General features: G+C 47.9%; 1 protein-coding gene across 1 annotated transcript in view; it reads right to left on the reverse strand.

The window, feature by feature from the left end:
• LOC138754772 (LIM/homeobox protein Lhx9-like) overlaps positions 1 to 13,536 on the reverse strand; it is a 488,372-nt gene that overhangs the window by 230,048 nt on the left and 244,788 nt on the right. The gene's annotated exons all lie outside the window — the stretch shown is intronic.

A 13,536-nucleotide genomic window follows, 5' to 3' on the forward strand; every position in this document is an offset into this window, starting at 1 on the left:
GGTACGAGTGTTAGCAGATTCTCGTGTCTGTAGTGAGAAGTCCGATGTGACTGGGTGGCACTGTGTTGGTACGACTGTATGCACTTTCTCGTGTCGGTAGTGTTATGTCCGATGTGACTGGGTGGTACGGTGTAGGTACGAGTGTAAGCAGTTCCTCGTGTCGGTGGTGTATGTCCAATGTGATTGGGTGCGACTGTGGAGGTACGAGTGTAAAGAGTTTCTCGTGTCGGTAGTGTTAAGTCCGATGTAACTGGGTGGTACTGTGTTGGTACGAGTGCAAGCAGTTTCTCGTGACGGTAGCGTTAGTCCATTCTGACTGGGTGGTACTGTGTAGGTACGAGTGTAAGCAGTTTCTCGTGTCGGTAGTGTTAAGTCCAATGTGACTGGGTGGTACTGTGTAGGTACGAGGCTAAGCAGTTTGTCATGTCGGTAGCGTGAAGACCGATGTGACTGCGTGGTACGGTGTTGGTACGAGTGCAAGCAGTTTCTTGTGTCGGTTGCGTTCAGTCCGATGTGACTGGGTGGTACAGTTTTGGTACGATTGTATGCAGTTTGTCGAGTCGGTAGTGTTAAGTCCGATGTGACTGGGTGATACTGTGTTGGTACGAGTGTTAGCAGATTCTCGTGTCTGTAGTGAGAAGTCCGATGTGACTGGGTGGCACTGTGTTGGTACGACCGTATGCACTTTCTCGTGTCGGTAGTGTTAAGTCCGATGTGACTGGGTGGTACGGTGTAGGTACGAGTGTAAGCAGTTTCTCGTGAAGGTAGCGTTAATCCGATGTGACTGGGTGATACTGTGTTGGTACAAGTCTAAGCAGTTTCTCGTGACGGTAGCGTTAGTCCATTGTGACTCGGTGGTACTGTGTAGGTACGAATGTAAGCAGTTTATCGTGTCGGTAGTGTTTAATCCGATGAGACTGGGTGGTACTGTGTAGATACGAGTGTAAGCAGTATCTCGTGTCGGTAGTGTTAAGTCCGATGTGACTGGGTGGTACTGTGTAGGTACGAGGCAAAGCAGTTTCTCATGTCGGTAGCGTGAAGACCGATGTGACTGCGTGGTACTGTGTTGGTATGAGTGTAAGCAGTTTGTCGTGTCGGTAGTGTTAAGTCCGATGTGACTAGGTGGTACTGTGTTGGTACGAGTGCTAGCAGTTTCTCATGTCGGTAGCGTTAAGTCCGATAAGACTTCCTGGTACTGTGTAGATACGAGTATAAACAATTTCTCGTGTCGGTAGGTGAAGACCGATGTGACTGCGTGGTACAGAGTTGGTACGAGTGTAAGCAGTTTCTCGTGTCGGTAGCGTTAATTCTGATGAGCCTGGGTGGTACTGTGTTGGTACGATTGTATGCAGTTTCTCGTGTCGGTAGTGAGAAGTCCGATGTGACTGGGTGACACTGTGTAGATACGAGTATAAACAGTTTCTCGTGTCGGTAGTGTTAAGTCCGATGTGATTGGGTGGTACTGTGTTGGTACGAGTGTAAGCAGTTTCTCGTGACGGTAGCGTTAATCCGAATTGACTGGGTGGTACTGTGTTGGAACAAGTGTAAGCAGTGTCTCGTGACGGTAGCGTTAATCCGATATGACTGGGTGGTACTGTGTTGGTACGAGTGTAATCAGTTTCTCGTGACGGTAGCGTTAGTCCATTGTGACTGAGTGGTACTGTGTAGGTACGAGTGTAAGCAGTTTCTCGTGTCGGTAGTGTTAAATCCGATGTAACTGGGTGATACTGTGTTGGTACGATTGTAAGAAGTTTCTCGTGTTGGTAGTGTTTAGTCTGATGTGAATGGGTGGTACTGTGTTGGTACGAGTCTAATCAGTTTCTCCTGACGGTAGCGTTAGTCCATTGTGACTGAGTGGTACTGTGTAGGTACGAGTGTAAGCAGTTTCTCGTGTCAGTAGTGTTAAATCCGATGTGACTGGGTAGCACTGTGTTGCTACGAGTGTTAGCAGATTCTCGTGTCTGTAGTGAGAAGTCCGATGTGACTGGGTGGCACTGTGTTGGTACGACTGTATGCACTTTCTCGTGTCGGTAGTGTTATGTCCGATGTGACTGGGTGGTACGGTGTAGGTACGAGTGTAAGCAGTTCCTCGTGTCGGTGGTGTATGTCCAATGTGATTGGGTGCGACTGTGGAGGTACGAGTGTAAAGAGTTTCTCGTGTCGGTAGTGTTAAGTCCGATGTAACTGGGTGGTACTGTGTTGGTACGAGTGCAAGCAGTTTCTCGTGACGGTAGCGTTAGTCCATTCTGACTGGGTGGTACTGTGTAGGTACGAGTGTAAGCAGTTTCTCGTGTCGGTAGTGTTAAGTCCGATGTGACTGGGAGGTACTGTGTAGGTATGAGTGCAAGCAGTTTCTCGTGTCGGTACTGTTAAATCCGATGTAACAGGGTGATACTGTGTTGGTACGATTGTAAGCAGTTTCTCGTTTTGGTAGTGAGAAGTCCGATGTGACTGGGTAGCACAGTGTTGGTACGAGTGTAAGCAGTTTCTCGTGTCTGTAGTGAGAAGTCCGATGTGACTGGGTGTCACTGTGTTGGTACGAGTGTAAGCAGTTTCTCGTGAAGGTAGCGTTAATCCGATGTGACTGGGTGATACTGTGTTGGTACGAGTGTAAGCAGTTTCTCGTGACGGTAGCGTTAGTCCATTGTGACTCAGTGGTACTGTGTAGGTACGAGTGTAAGCAGTTTATCGTGTCGGTAGTGTTTAATCCGATGAGACTGGGTGGTACTGTGTAGATATGAGTGTAAGCAGTATCTCGTGTCGGTAGTGTTAAGTGCGATGTGACTGGGTGGTAATGTGTTGGTACGAGTGTAAGCAGTTTCTCGTGTCAGTAGTGTTAGGTCCAATGTGACTGGGTGGTACTGTGTAGGTACGAGGCTAAGCAGTTTGTCATGTCGGTAGCGTGAAGACCGATGTGACTGCGTGGTACTGTGTTGGTACGAGTGTAAGCAGTTTCTTGTGTCGGTTGCGTTCAGTCCGATGTGACTGGGTGGTACAGTTTTGGTACGATTGTATGCAGTTTGTCGAGTCGGTAGTGTTAAGTCCGATGTGACTGGGTGATACTGTGTTGGTACGAGTGTTAGCAGATTCTCGTGTCTGTAGTGAGAAGTCCGATGTGACTGGGTGGCACTGTGTTGGTACGACCGTATGCACTTTCTCGTGTCGGTAGTGTTAAGTCCGATGTGACTGGGTGGTACGGTGTAGGTACGAGTGTAAGCAGTTCCTCGTGTCGGTGGTGTTATGTCCAATGTGACTCGGTGCGACTGTGGAGGTACGAGTGTAAAGAGTTTCTCGTGTCGGTAGTGTAAAGTCCGATGTAACTGGGTGGTACTGTGTTGGTACGAGTGTAAGCAGTTTCTCGTGAAGGTAGCGTTAATCCGATTTGACTGGGTGATACTGTGTTGGTACGAGTGTAAGCAGTTTCTCGTGACGGTAGCGTTAGTCCATTGTGACTGGGAGGTACTCTGTAGATACGAGTGTAAGCAGTTTCTCGTGTCGGTAGTGAGAAGTCCGATGTGACTGGGTAGCACTATGTTGGTACGAGTGTAAGCAGTTTCTCGTGTCGGTAGTGAGAAGTCCGATGTGACTGCGTGGTACGGTGTAGGTACGAGTGGAAGCAGATTCCCATGTCGGTAGTTTTTAGTCCGATAAGACTTCCTGGTACTGTGTAGATACGAGTATAAACAATTTCTCGTGTCGGTAGGTGAAGACCGATGTGACTGCGTGGTACAGAGTTGGTACGACTGTATGCACTTTCACATGTCGGTAGTGTTAAGTCCGATGTGGCAGGCTGGTACTGTGTTGGTACGAATGAAAGCAGTTTCTCGTGTCGGTAGCATTAAGTCCGATGTGACGGGGTGGTACAGTGTAGGTACGAGTGTAAGCAGTTTCTCGTGTCGGTAGTGTTAAGTCTGATGTGACTGGGTGGGACTGTGTCGGTAAGAATGTAAGCAGTTCCTCGAGTCGGTAGTGTTAAGTCTGATGTGACTGGGTGGTACTATGTAGGTACGAGTGTAAGCAGTTACTCGTTTCGGTAGTGTTAAGTCTGATGTGACTGGGTGGTACAGTGTAGTTACAAGGGTAAGCTGTTTCTCGTATCGGTAGTGTTAAGTCTGATGTGACTAGGTGGTACTATGTAGGTACGAGTGTAAGCAGTTACTCGTTTCGGTAGTGTTAAGTCCGATGTGACTGGGTGGTACAGTGTAGTTACAAGGGTAAGCTGTTTCTCGTGTCGGTAGTGTCAAGTCTGATGTGGCTGGGTGGTACTGTGTCGGTAGGAGTGTAAGCAGTTTATCGTATCGGTAGTGTTTAATCCGATGCGACTGGGTGGTACTGTGTAGATACGAGTGTAAGCAGTATCTCGTGTCGGTAGTGTTAAGTGCGATGTGACTGGGTGGTACTGTGTTGGTACGAGTGTAAGCAGTTTCTCGTGTCGGTAGTGTTAAGTCCGATGTGACTGGGAGGTACTGTGTAGGTATGAGTGCAAGCAGTTTCACGTGTCGGTACTGTTAAATCCGATGTAACAGGGTGATACTGTGTTGGTACGATTGTAAGCAGTTTCTCGTTTTGGTAGTGAGAAGTCCGATGTGACTGGGTAGCACTGTGTTGGTACGAGTGTAAGCAGTTTCTCGTGTCTGTAGTGAGAAGTCCGATGTGACTGGGTGTCACTGTGTTGGTACGAGTGTAAGCAGTTTCTCGTGAAGGTAGCGTTAATCCGATGTGACTGGGTGATACTGTGTTGGTACGAGTGTAAGCAGTTTCTCGTGACGGTAGCGTTAGTCCATTGTGACTCAGTGGTACTGTGTAGGTACGAGTGTAAGCAGTTTATCGTGTCGGTAGTGTTTAATCCGATGAGACTGGGTGGTACTGTGTAGATATGAGTGTAAGCAGTATCTCGTGTCGGTAGTGTTAAGTGCGATGTGACTGGGTTGTAAAGTGTTGGTACGAGTGTAAGCAGTTTCTCGTGTCAGTAGTGTTAAGTCCGATGTGACTGGGTGGTACTGTGTAGGTACGAGGCTAAGCAGTTTGTCATGTCGGTAGCGTGAAGACCGATGTGACTGCGTGGTACTGTGTTGGTACGAGTGTAAGCAGTTTCTTGTGTCGGTAGTGTTAAATCCGATGTAACTGGGTGATACTGTGTTGGTACGATTGTAAGACGTTTCTCGTGTTGGTAGTGTTTAGTCTGATGTGAATGGGTGGTACTGTGTTGGTACGAGTCTAATCAGTTTCTCCTGACGGTAGCGTTAGTCCATTGTGACTGAGTGGTACTGTGTAGGTACGGGTGTAAGCAGTTTCTCGTGTCAGTAGTGTTAAATCCGATGTGACTGGGTAGCACTGTGTTGGTACGAGTGTTAGCAGATTCTCGTGTCTGTAGTGAGAAGTCCGATGTGACTGGGTGGCACTGTGTTGGTACGACTGTATGCACTTTCTCGTGTCGGTAGTGTTATGTCCGATGTGAATGGGTGGTACGGTGTAGGTACGAGTGTAAGCAGTTCCTCGTGTCGGTGGTGTTATGTCCAATGTGATTGGGTGCGACTGTGGAGGTACGAGTGCAAGCAGTTTCTCGTGACGGTAGCGTTAGTCCATTCTGACTGGGTGGTACTGTGTAGGTACGAGTGTAAGCAGTTTCTCGTGTCGGTAGTGTTAAGTCTGATGTGACTGGGTGGGACTGTGTCGGTAAGAATGTAAGCAGTTCCTCGAGTCGGTAGTGTTAAGTCTGATGTGACTGGGTGGTACTATGTAGGTACGAGTGTAAGCAGTTACTCGTTTCGGTAGTGTTAAGTCTGATGTGACTGGGTGGTACAGTGTAGTTACAAGGGTAAGCTGTTTCTCGTATCGGTAGTGTTAAGTCTGATGTGACTGGGTGGTACTATGTAGGTACGAGTGTAAGCAGTTACTCGTTTCGGTAGTGTTAAGTCCGATGTGACTGGGTGGTACAGTGTAGTTACAAGGGTAAGCTGTTTCTCGTGTCGGTAGTGTCAAGTCTGATGTGGCTGGGTGGTACTGTGTCGGTAGGAGTGTAAGCAGTTTATCGTATCGGTAGTGTTTAATCCGATGCGACTGGGTGGTACTGTGTAGATACGAGTGTAAGCAGTATCTCGTGTCGGTAGTGTTAAGTGCGATGTGACTGGGTGGTACTGTGTTGGTACGAGTGTAAGCAGTTTCTCGTGTCGGTAGTGTTAAGTCCGATGTGACTGGGAGGTACTGTGTAGGTATGAGTGCAAGCAGTTTCACGTGTCGGTACTGTTAAATCCAATGTAACAGGGTGATACTGTGTTGGTACGATTGTAAGCAGTTTCTCGTTTTGGTAGTGAGAAGTCCGATGTGACTGGGTAGCACTGTGTTGGTACGAGTGTAAGCAGTTTCTCGTGTCTGTAGTGAGAAGTCCGATGTGACTGGGTGTCACTGTGTTGGTACGAGTGTAAGCAGTTTTTCGTGAAGGTAGCGTTAATCCGATGTGACTGGGTGATACTGTGTTGGTACGAGTGTAAGCAGTTTCTCGTGACGGTAGCGTTAGTCCATTGTGACTCAGTGGTACTGTGTAGGTACGAGTGTAAGCAGTTTATCGTGTCGGTAGTGTTTAATCCGATGAGACTGGGTGGTACTGTGTAGATATGAGTGTAAGCAGTATCTCGTGTCGGTAGTGTTAAGTGCGATGTGACTGGGTGGTAAAGTGTTGGTACGAGTGTAAGCAGTTTCTCGTGTCAGTAGTGTTAGGTCCAATGTGACTGGGTGGTACTGTGTAGGTACGAGGCTAAGCAGTTTGTCACGTCGGTAGCGTGAAGACCGATGTGACTGCGTGGTACTGTGTTGGTACGAGTGTAAGCAGTTTCTTTTGTCGGTTGCGTTCAGTCCGATGTGACTGGGTGGTACAGTTTTGGTACGATTGTATGCAGTTTGTCGAGTCGGTAGTGTTAAGTCCGATGTGACTGGGTGATACTGTGTTGGTACGAGTGTTAGCAGATTCTCGTGTCTGTAGTGAGAAGTCCGATGTGACTGGGTGGCACTGTGTTGGTACGACCGTATGCACTTTCTCGTGTCGGTAGTGTTAAGTCCGATGTGACTGGGTGGTACGGTGTAGGTACGAGTGTAAGCAGTTCCTCGTGTCGGTGGTGTTATGTCCAATGTGACTCGGTGCGACTGTGGAGGTACGAGTGTAAAGAGTTTCTCGTGTCGGTAGTGTAAAGTCCGATGTAACTGGGTGGTACTGTGTTGGTACGAGTGTAAGCAGTTTCTCGTGAAGGTAGCATTAATCCGATTTGACTGGGTGATACTGTGTTGGTACGAGTGTAAGCAGTTTCTCGTGACGGTAGCGTTAGTCCATTGTGACTGGGAGGTACTCTGTAGATACGAATGTAAGCAGTTTCTCGTGTCGGTAGTGAGAAGTCCGATGTGACTGGGTAGCACTATGTTGGTACGAGTGTAAGCAGTTTCTCGTGTCGGTAGTGAGAAGTCCGATGTGACTGCGTGGTACGGTGTAGGTACGAGTGGAAGCAGATTCCCATGTCGGTAGTTTTTAGTCCGATAAGACTTCCTGGTACTGTGTAGATACGAGTATAAACAATTTCTCGTGTCGGTAGGTGAAGACCGATGTGACTGCGTGGTACAGAGTTGGTACGACTGTATGCACTTTCACATGTCGGTAGTGTTAAGTCCGATGTGGCAGGCTGGTACTGTGTTGGTACGAATGAAAGCAGTTTCTCGTGTCGGTAGCATTAAGTCCGATGTGACGGCGTGGTACAGTGTAGGTACGAGTGTAAGCAGTTTCTCGTGTCGGTAGTGTTAAGTCTGATGTGACTGGGTGGGACTGTGTCGGTAAGAATGTAAGCAGTTCCTCGAGTCGGTAGTGTTAAGTCTGATGTGACTGGGTGGTACTATGTAGGTACGAGTGTAAGCAGTTACTCGTTTCGGTAGTGTTAAGTCTGATGTGACTGGGTGGTACAGTGTAGTTACAAGGGTAAGCTGTTTCTCGTATCGGTAGTGTTAAGTCTGATGTGACTGGGTGGTACTATGTAGGTACGAGTGTAAGCAGTTACTCGTTTCGGTAGTGTTAAGTCTGATGTGACTGGGTGGTACAGTGTAGTTACAAGGGTAAGCTGTTTCTCGTTTCGGTAGTGTTAAGTCCGATGTGACTGGGTGGTACAGTGTAGTTACAAGGGTAAGCTGTTTCTCGTGTCGGTAGTGTCAAGTCTGATGTGGCTGGGTGGTACTGTGTCGGTAGGAGTGTAAGCAGTTTATCGTATCGGTAGTGTTTAATCCGATGCGACTGGATGGTACTGTGTAGATGCGAGTGTAAGCAGTATCTCGTGTCGGTAGTGTTAAGTGCGATGTGACTGGGTGGTACTGTGTTGGTACGAGTGTAAGCAGTTTCTCGTGTCGGTAGTGTTAAGTCCGATGTGACTGGGAGGTACTGTGTAGGTATGAGTGCAAGCAGTTTCACGTGTCGGTACTGTTAAATCCGATGTAACAGGGTGATACTGTGTTGGTACGATTGTAAGCAGTTTCTCGTTTTGGTAGTGAGAAGTCCGATGTGACTGGGTAGCACTGTGTTGGTACGAGTGTAAGCAGTTTCTCGTGTCTGTAGTGAGAAGTCCGATGTGACTGGGTGTCACTGTGTTGGTACGAGTGTAAGCAGTTTCTCGTGAAGGTAGCGTTAATCCGATGTGACTGGGTGATACTGTGTTGGTACGAGTGTAAGCAGTTTCTCGTGACGGTAGCATTAGTCCATTGTGACTCAGTGGTACTGTGTAGGTACGAGTGTAAGCAGTTTATCGTGTCGGTAGTGTTTAATCCGATGAGACTGGGTGGTACTGTGTAGATATGAGTGTAAGCAGTATCTCGTGTCAGTAGTGTTAAGTCCAATGTGACTGGGTGGTACTGTGTAGGTACGAGGCTAAGCAGTTTGTCATGTCGGTAGCGTGAAGACCGATGTGACTGCGTGGTACTGTGTTGGTACGAGTGTAAGCAGTTTCTTGTGTCGGTTGCGTTCAGTCCGATGTGACTGGGTGGTACAGTTTTGGTACGATTGTATGCAGTTTGTCGAGTCGGTAGTGTTAAGTCCGATGTGACTGGGTGATACTGTGTTGGTACGAGTGTTAGCAGATTCTCGTGTCTGTAGTGAGAAGTCCGATGTGACTGGGTGGCACTGTGTTGGTACGACCGTATGCACTTTCTCGTGTCGGTAGTGTTAAGTCCGATGTGACTGGGTGGTACGGTGTAGGTACGAGTGTAAGCAGTTCCTCGTGTCGGTGGTGTTATGTCCAATGTGACTCGGTGCGACTGTGGAGGTACGAGTGTAAAGAGTTTCTCGTGTCGGTAGTGTAAAGTCCGATGTAACTGGGTGGTACTGTGTTGGTACGAGTGTAAGCAGTTTCTCGTGAAGGTAGCGTTAATCCGATTTGACTGGGTGATACTGTGTTGGTACGAGTGTAAGCAGTTTCTCGTGACGGTAGCGTTAGTCCATTGTGACTGGGAGGTACTCTGTAGATACGAGTGTAAGCAGTTTCTCGTGTCGGTAGTGAGAAGTCCGATGTGACTGGGTAGCACTATGTTGGTACGAGTGTAAGCAGTTTCTCGTGTCGGTAGTGAGAAGTCTGATGTGACTGCGTGGTACGGTGTAGGTACGAGTGGAAGCAGATTCCCATGTCGGTAGTTTTTAGTCCGATAAGACTTCCTGGTACTGTGTAGATACGAGTATAAACAATTTCTCGTGTCGGTAGGTGAAGACCGATGTGACTGCGTGGTACAGAGTTGGTACGACTGTATGCACTTTCACATGTCGGTAGTGTTAAGTCCGATGTGGCAGGCTGGTACTGTGTTGGTACGAATGAAAGCAGTTTCTCGTGTCGGTAGCATTAAGTCCGATGTGACGGGGTGGTACAGTGTAGGTACGAGTGTAAGCAGTTTCTCGTGTCGGTAGTGTTAAGTCTGATGTGACTGGGTGGGACTGTGTCGGTAAGAATGTAAGCAGTTCCTCGAGTCGGTAGTGTTAAGTCTGATGTGACTGGGTGGTACTATGTAGGTACGAGTGTAAGCAGTTACTCGTTTCGGTAGTGTTAAGTCTGATGTGACTGGGTGGTACAGTGTAGTTACAAGGGTAAGCTGTTTCTCGTATCGGTAGTGTTAAGTCTGATGTGACTGGGTGGTACTATGTAGGTACGAGTGTAAGCAGTTACTCGTTTCGGTAGTGTTAAGTCCGATGTGACTGGGTGGTACAGTGTAGTTACAGGGGTAAGCTGTTTCTCGTGTCGGTAGTGTCAAGTCTGATGTGGCTGGGTGGTACTGTGTCGGTAGGAGTGTAAGCAGTTTATCGTATCGGTAGTGTTTAATCCGATGCGACTGGGTGGTACTGTGTAGATACGAGTGTAAGCAGTATCTCGTGTCGGTAGTGTTAAGTGCGATGTGACTGTGTGGTACTGTGTTGGTACGAGTGTAAGCAGTTTCTCGTGTCGGTAGTGTTAAGTCCGATGTGACTAGGTGGTACTGTGTTGGTACGAGTGTTAGCAGTTTCTCATGTCGGTAGCGTTAAGTCCGATGTGACTGGGTGGTTCTGTGTCGGTACGAGTGGAAGCAGATTCTCACGTCGGTAGTGTTTAGTCCGATAAGACTTCCTGGTACTGTGTAGATACGAGTATAAACAATTTCTCGTGTCGGTAGGTGAAGACCGATGTGACTGCATGGTACAGAGTTGGCACGAGTGTAAGCAGTTTCTCGTGTCGGTAGCGTTAATTCTGATGAGCCTGCGTGGTACTGTGTTGGTACGAGTGTATGCACTTTGTCGTGTCGGTAGTGTGAAGTCCGATGTGACTGGGTGGTACGGTGTTGGTACGAGTGTAAGCAGTTTCTTGTGTCGGTTGCGTTCAGTCCGATGTGACTGGGTGGTACAGTTTTGGTACGATTGTATGCAGTTTGTCGAGTCGGTAGTGTTAAGTCCGATGTGACTGGGTGATACTGTGTTGGTACGAGTGTTAGCAGATTCTCGTGTCTGTAGTGAGAAGTCCGATGTGACTGGGTGGCACTGTGTTGGTACGACCGTATGCACTTTATCGTGTCGGTAGTGTTAAGTCCGATGTGACTGGGTGGTACGGTGTAGGTACGAGTGTAAGCAGTTTCTCGTGAAGGTAGCGTTAATCCGATGTGACTGGGTGATACTGTGTTGGTACAAGTGTAAGCAGTTTCTCTTGACGGTAGCGTTAGTCCATTGTGACTCGTTGGTACTGTGTAGGTACGAGTGTAAGCAGTTTATCGTGTCGGTAGTGTTTAATCCGATGAGACTGGGTGGTACTGTGTAGATACGAGTGTAAGCAGTATCTCGTGTCGGTAGTGTTAAGTCCGATGTGACTGGGTGGTACTGTGTAGGTACGAGGCAAAGCAGTTTGTCATGTCGGTAGCGTGAAGACCGATGTGACTGCGTGGTACTGTGTTGGTACGAGTGTAAGCAGTTTGTCGTGTCGGTAGTGTTAAGTCCGATGTGACTAGGTGGTACTGTGTTGGTACGAGTGTTAGCAGTTTCTCATGTCGGTAGCGTTAAGTCCGATAAGACTTCCTGGTACTGTGTAGATACGAGTATAAACAATTTCTCGTGTCGGTAGGTGAAGACCGATGTGACTGCGTGGTACAGAGTTGGTACGAGTGTAAGCAGTTTCTCGTGTCGGTAGCGTTAATTCTGATGAGCCTGGGTGGTACTGTGTTGGTACGATTGTATGCAGTTTCTCGTGTCGGTAGTGAGAAGTCCGATGTGACTGGGTGACACTGTGTAGATACGAGTATAAACAGTTTCTCGTGTCGGTAGTGTTAAGTCCGATGTGATTGGGTGGTACTGTGTTGGTAAGAGTGTAAGCAGATTCTCGTGACGGTAGCTTTAATCCGAATTGACTGGGTGGTACTGTGTTGGAACAAGTGTAAGCAGTGTCTCGTTACGGTAGCGTTAATCCGATATGACTGGGTAGTACTGTGTTGGTACGAGTGTAATCAGTTTCTCGTGACGGTAGCGTTAGTCCATTGTGACTGAGTGGTACTGTGTAGGTACGAGTGTAAGCAGTTTCTCGTGTCGGTAGTGTTAAATCCGATGTAACTGGGTGATACTGTGTTGGTACGATTGTAAGAAGTTTCTCGTGTTGGTAGTGTTTAGTCCGATGTGAATGGGTGGTACTGTGTTGGTACGAGTCTAATCAGTTTCTCCTGATGGTAGCGTTAGTCCATTGTGACTGAGTGGTACTGTGTAGGTACGAGTGTAAGCAGTTTCTCGTGTCAGTAGTGTTAAATCCGATGTGACTGGGTAGCACTGTGTTGGTACGACTGTATGCACTTTCTCGTGTCGGTAGTGTTATGTCCGATGTGACTGGGTGGTACGGTGTAGGTACGAGTGTAAGCAGTTCCTCGTGTCGGTGGTGTTATGTCCAATGTGATTGGGTGCGACTGTGGAGGTACGAGTGTAAAGAGTTTCTCGAGTCGGTAGTGTTAAGTCTGATGTGACTGGGTGGTACTATGTAGGTACGAGTGTAAGCAGTTACTCGTTTCGGTAGTGTTAAGTCTGATGTGACTGGGTGGTACAGTGTAGTTACAAGGGTAAGCTGTTTCTCGTATCGGTAGTGTTAAGTCTGATGTGACTAGGTGGTACTATGTAGGTACGAGTGTAAGCAGTTACTCGTTTCGGTAGTGTTAAGTCCGATGTGACTGGGTGGTACAGTGTAGTTACAAGGGTAAGCTGTTTCTCGTGTCGGTAGTGTCAAGTCTGATGTGGCTGGGTGGTACTGTGTCGGTAGGAGTGTAAGCAGTTTATCGTATCGGTAGTGTTTAATCCGATGCGACTGGGTGGTACTGTGTAGATACGAGTGTAAGCAGTATCTCGTGTCGGTAGTGTTAAGTGCGATGTGACTGGGTGGTACTGTGTTGGTACGAGTGTAAGCAGTTTCTCGTGTCGGTAGTGTTAAGTCCGATGTGACTGGGAGGTACTGTGTAGGTATGAGTGCAAGCAGTTTCACGTGTCGGTACTGTTAAATCCGATGTAACAGGGTGATACTGTGTTGGTACGATTGTAAGCAGTTTCTCGTTTTGGTAGTGAGAAGTCCGATGTGACTGGGTAGCACTGTGTTGGTACGAGTGTAAGCAGTTTCTCGTGTCTGTAGTGAGAAGTCCGATGTGACTGGGTGTCACTGTGTTGGTACGAGTGTAAGCAGTTTCTCGTGAAGGTAGCGTTAATCCGATGTGACTGAGTGATACTGTGTTGGTACGAGTGTAAGCAGTTTCTCGTGACGGTAGCGTTAGTCCATTGTGACTCAGTGGTACTGTGTAGGTACGAGTGTAAGCAGTTTATCGTGTCGGTAGTGTTTAATCCGATGAGACTGGGTGGTACTGTGTAGATATGAGTGTAAGCAGTATCTCGTGTCGGTAGTGTTAAGTGCGATGTGACTGGGTTGTAAAGTGTTGGTACGAGTGTAAGCAGTTTCTCGTGTCAGTAGTGTTAAGTCCGATGTGACTGGGTGGTACTGTGTAGGTACGAGGCTAAGCAGTTTGTCATGTCGGTAGCGTGAAGAC

This window comes from Narcine bancroftii, chromosome 2 (genome assembly GCF_036971445.1).
Source record: "Narcine bancroftii isolate sNarBan1 chromosome 2, sNarBan1.hap1, whole genome shotgun sequence".
NCBI classification, from domain to species: domain Eukaryota; kingdom Metazoa; phylum Chordata; class Chondrichthyes; order Torpediniformes; family Narcinidae; genus Narcine; species Narcine bancroftii.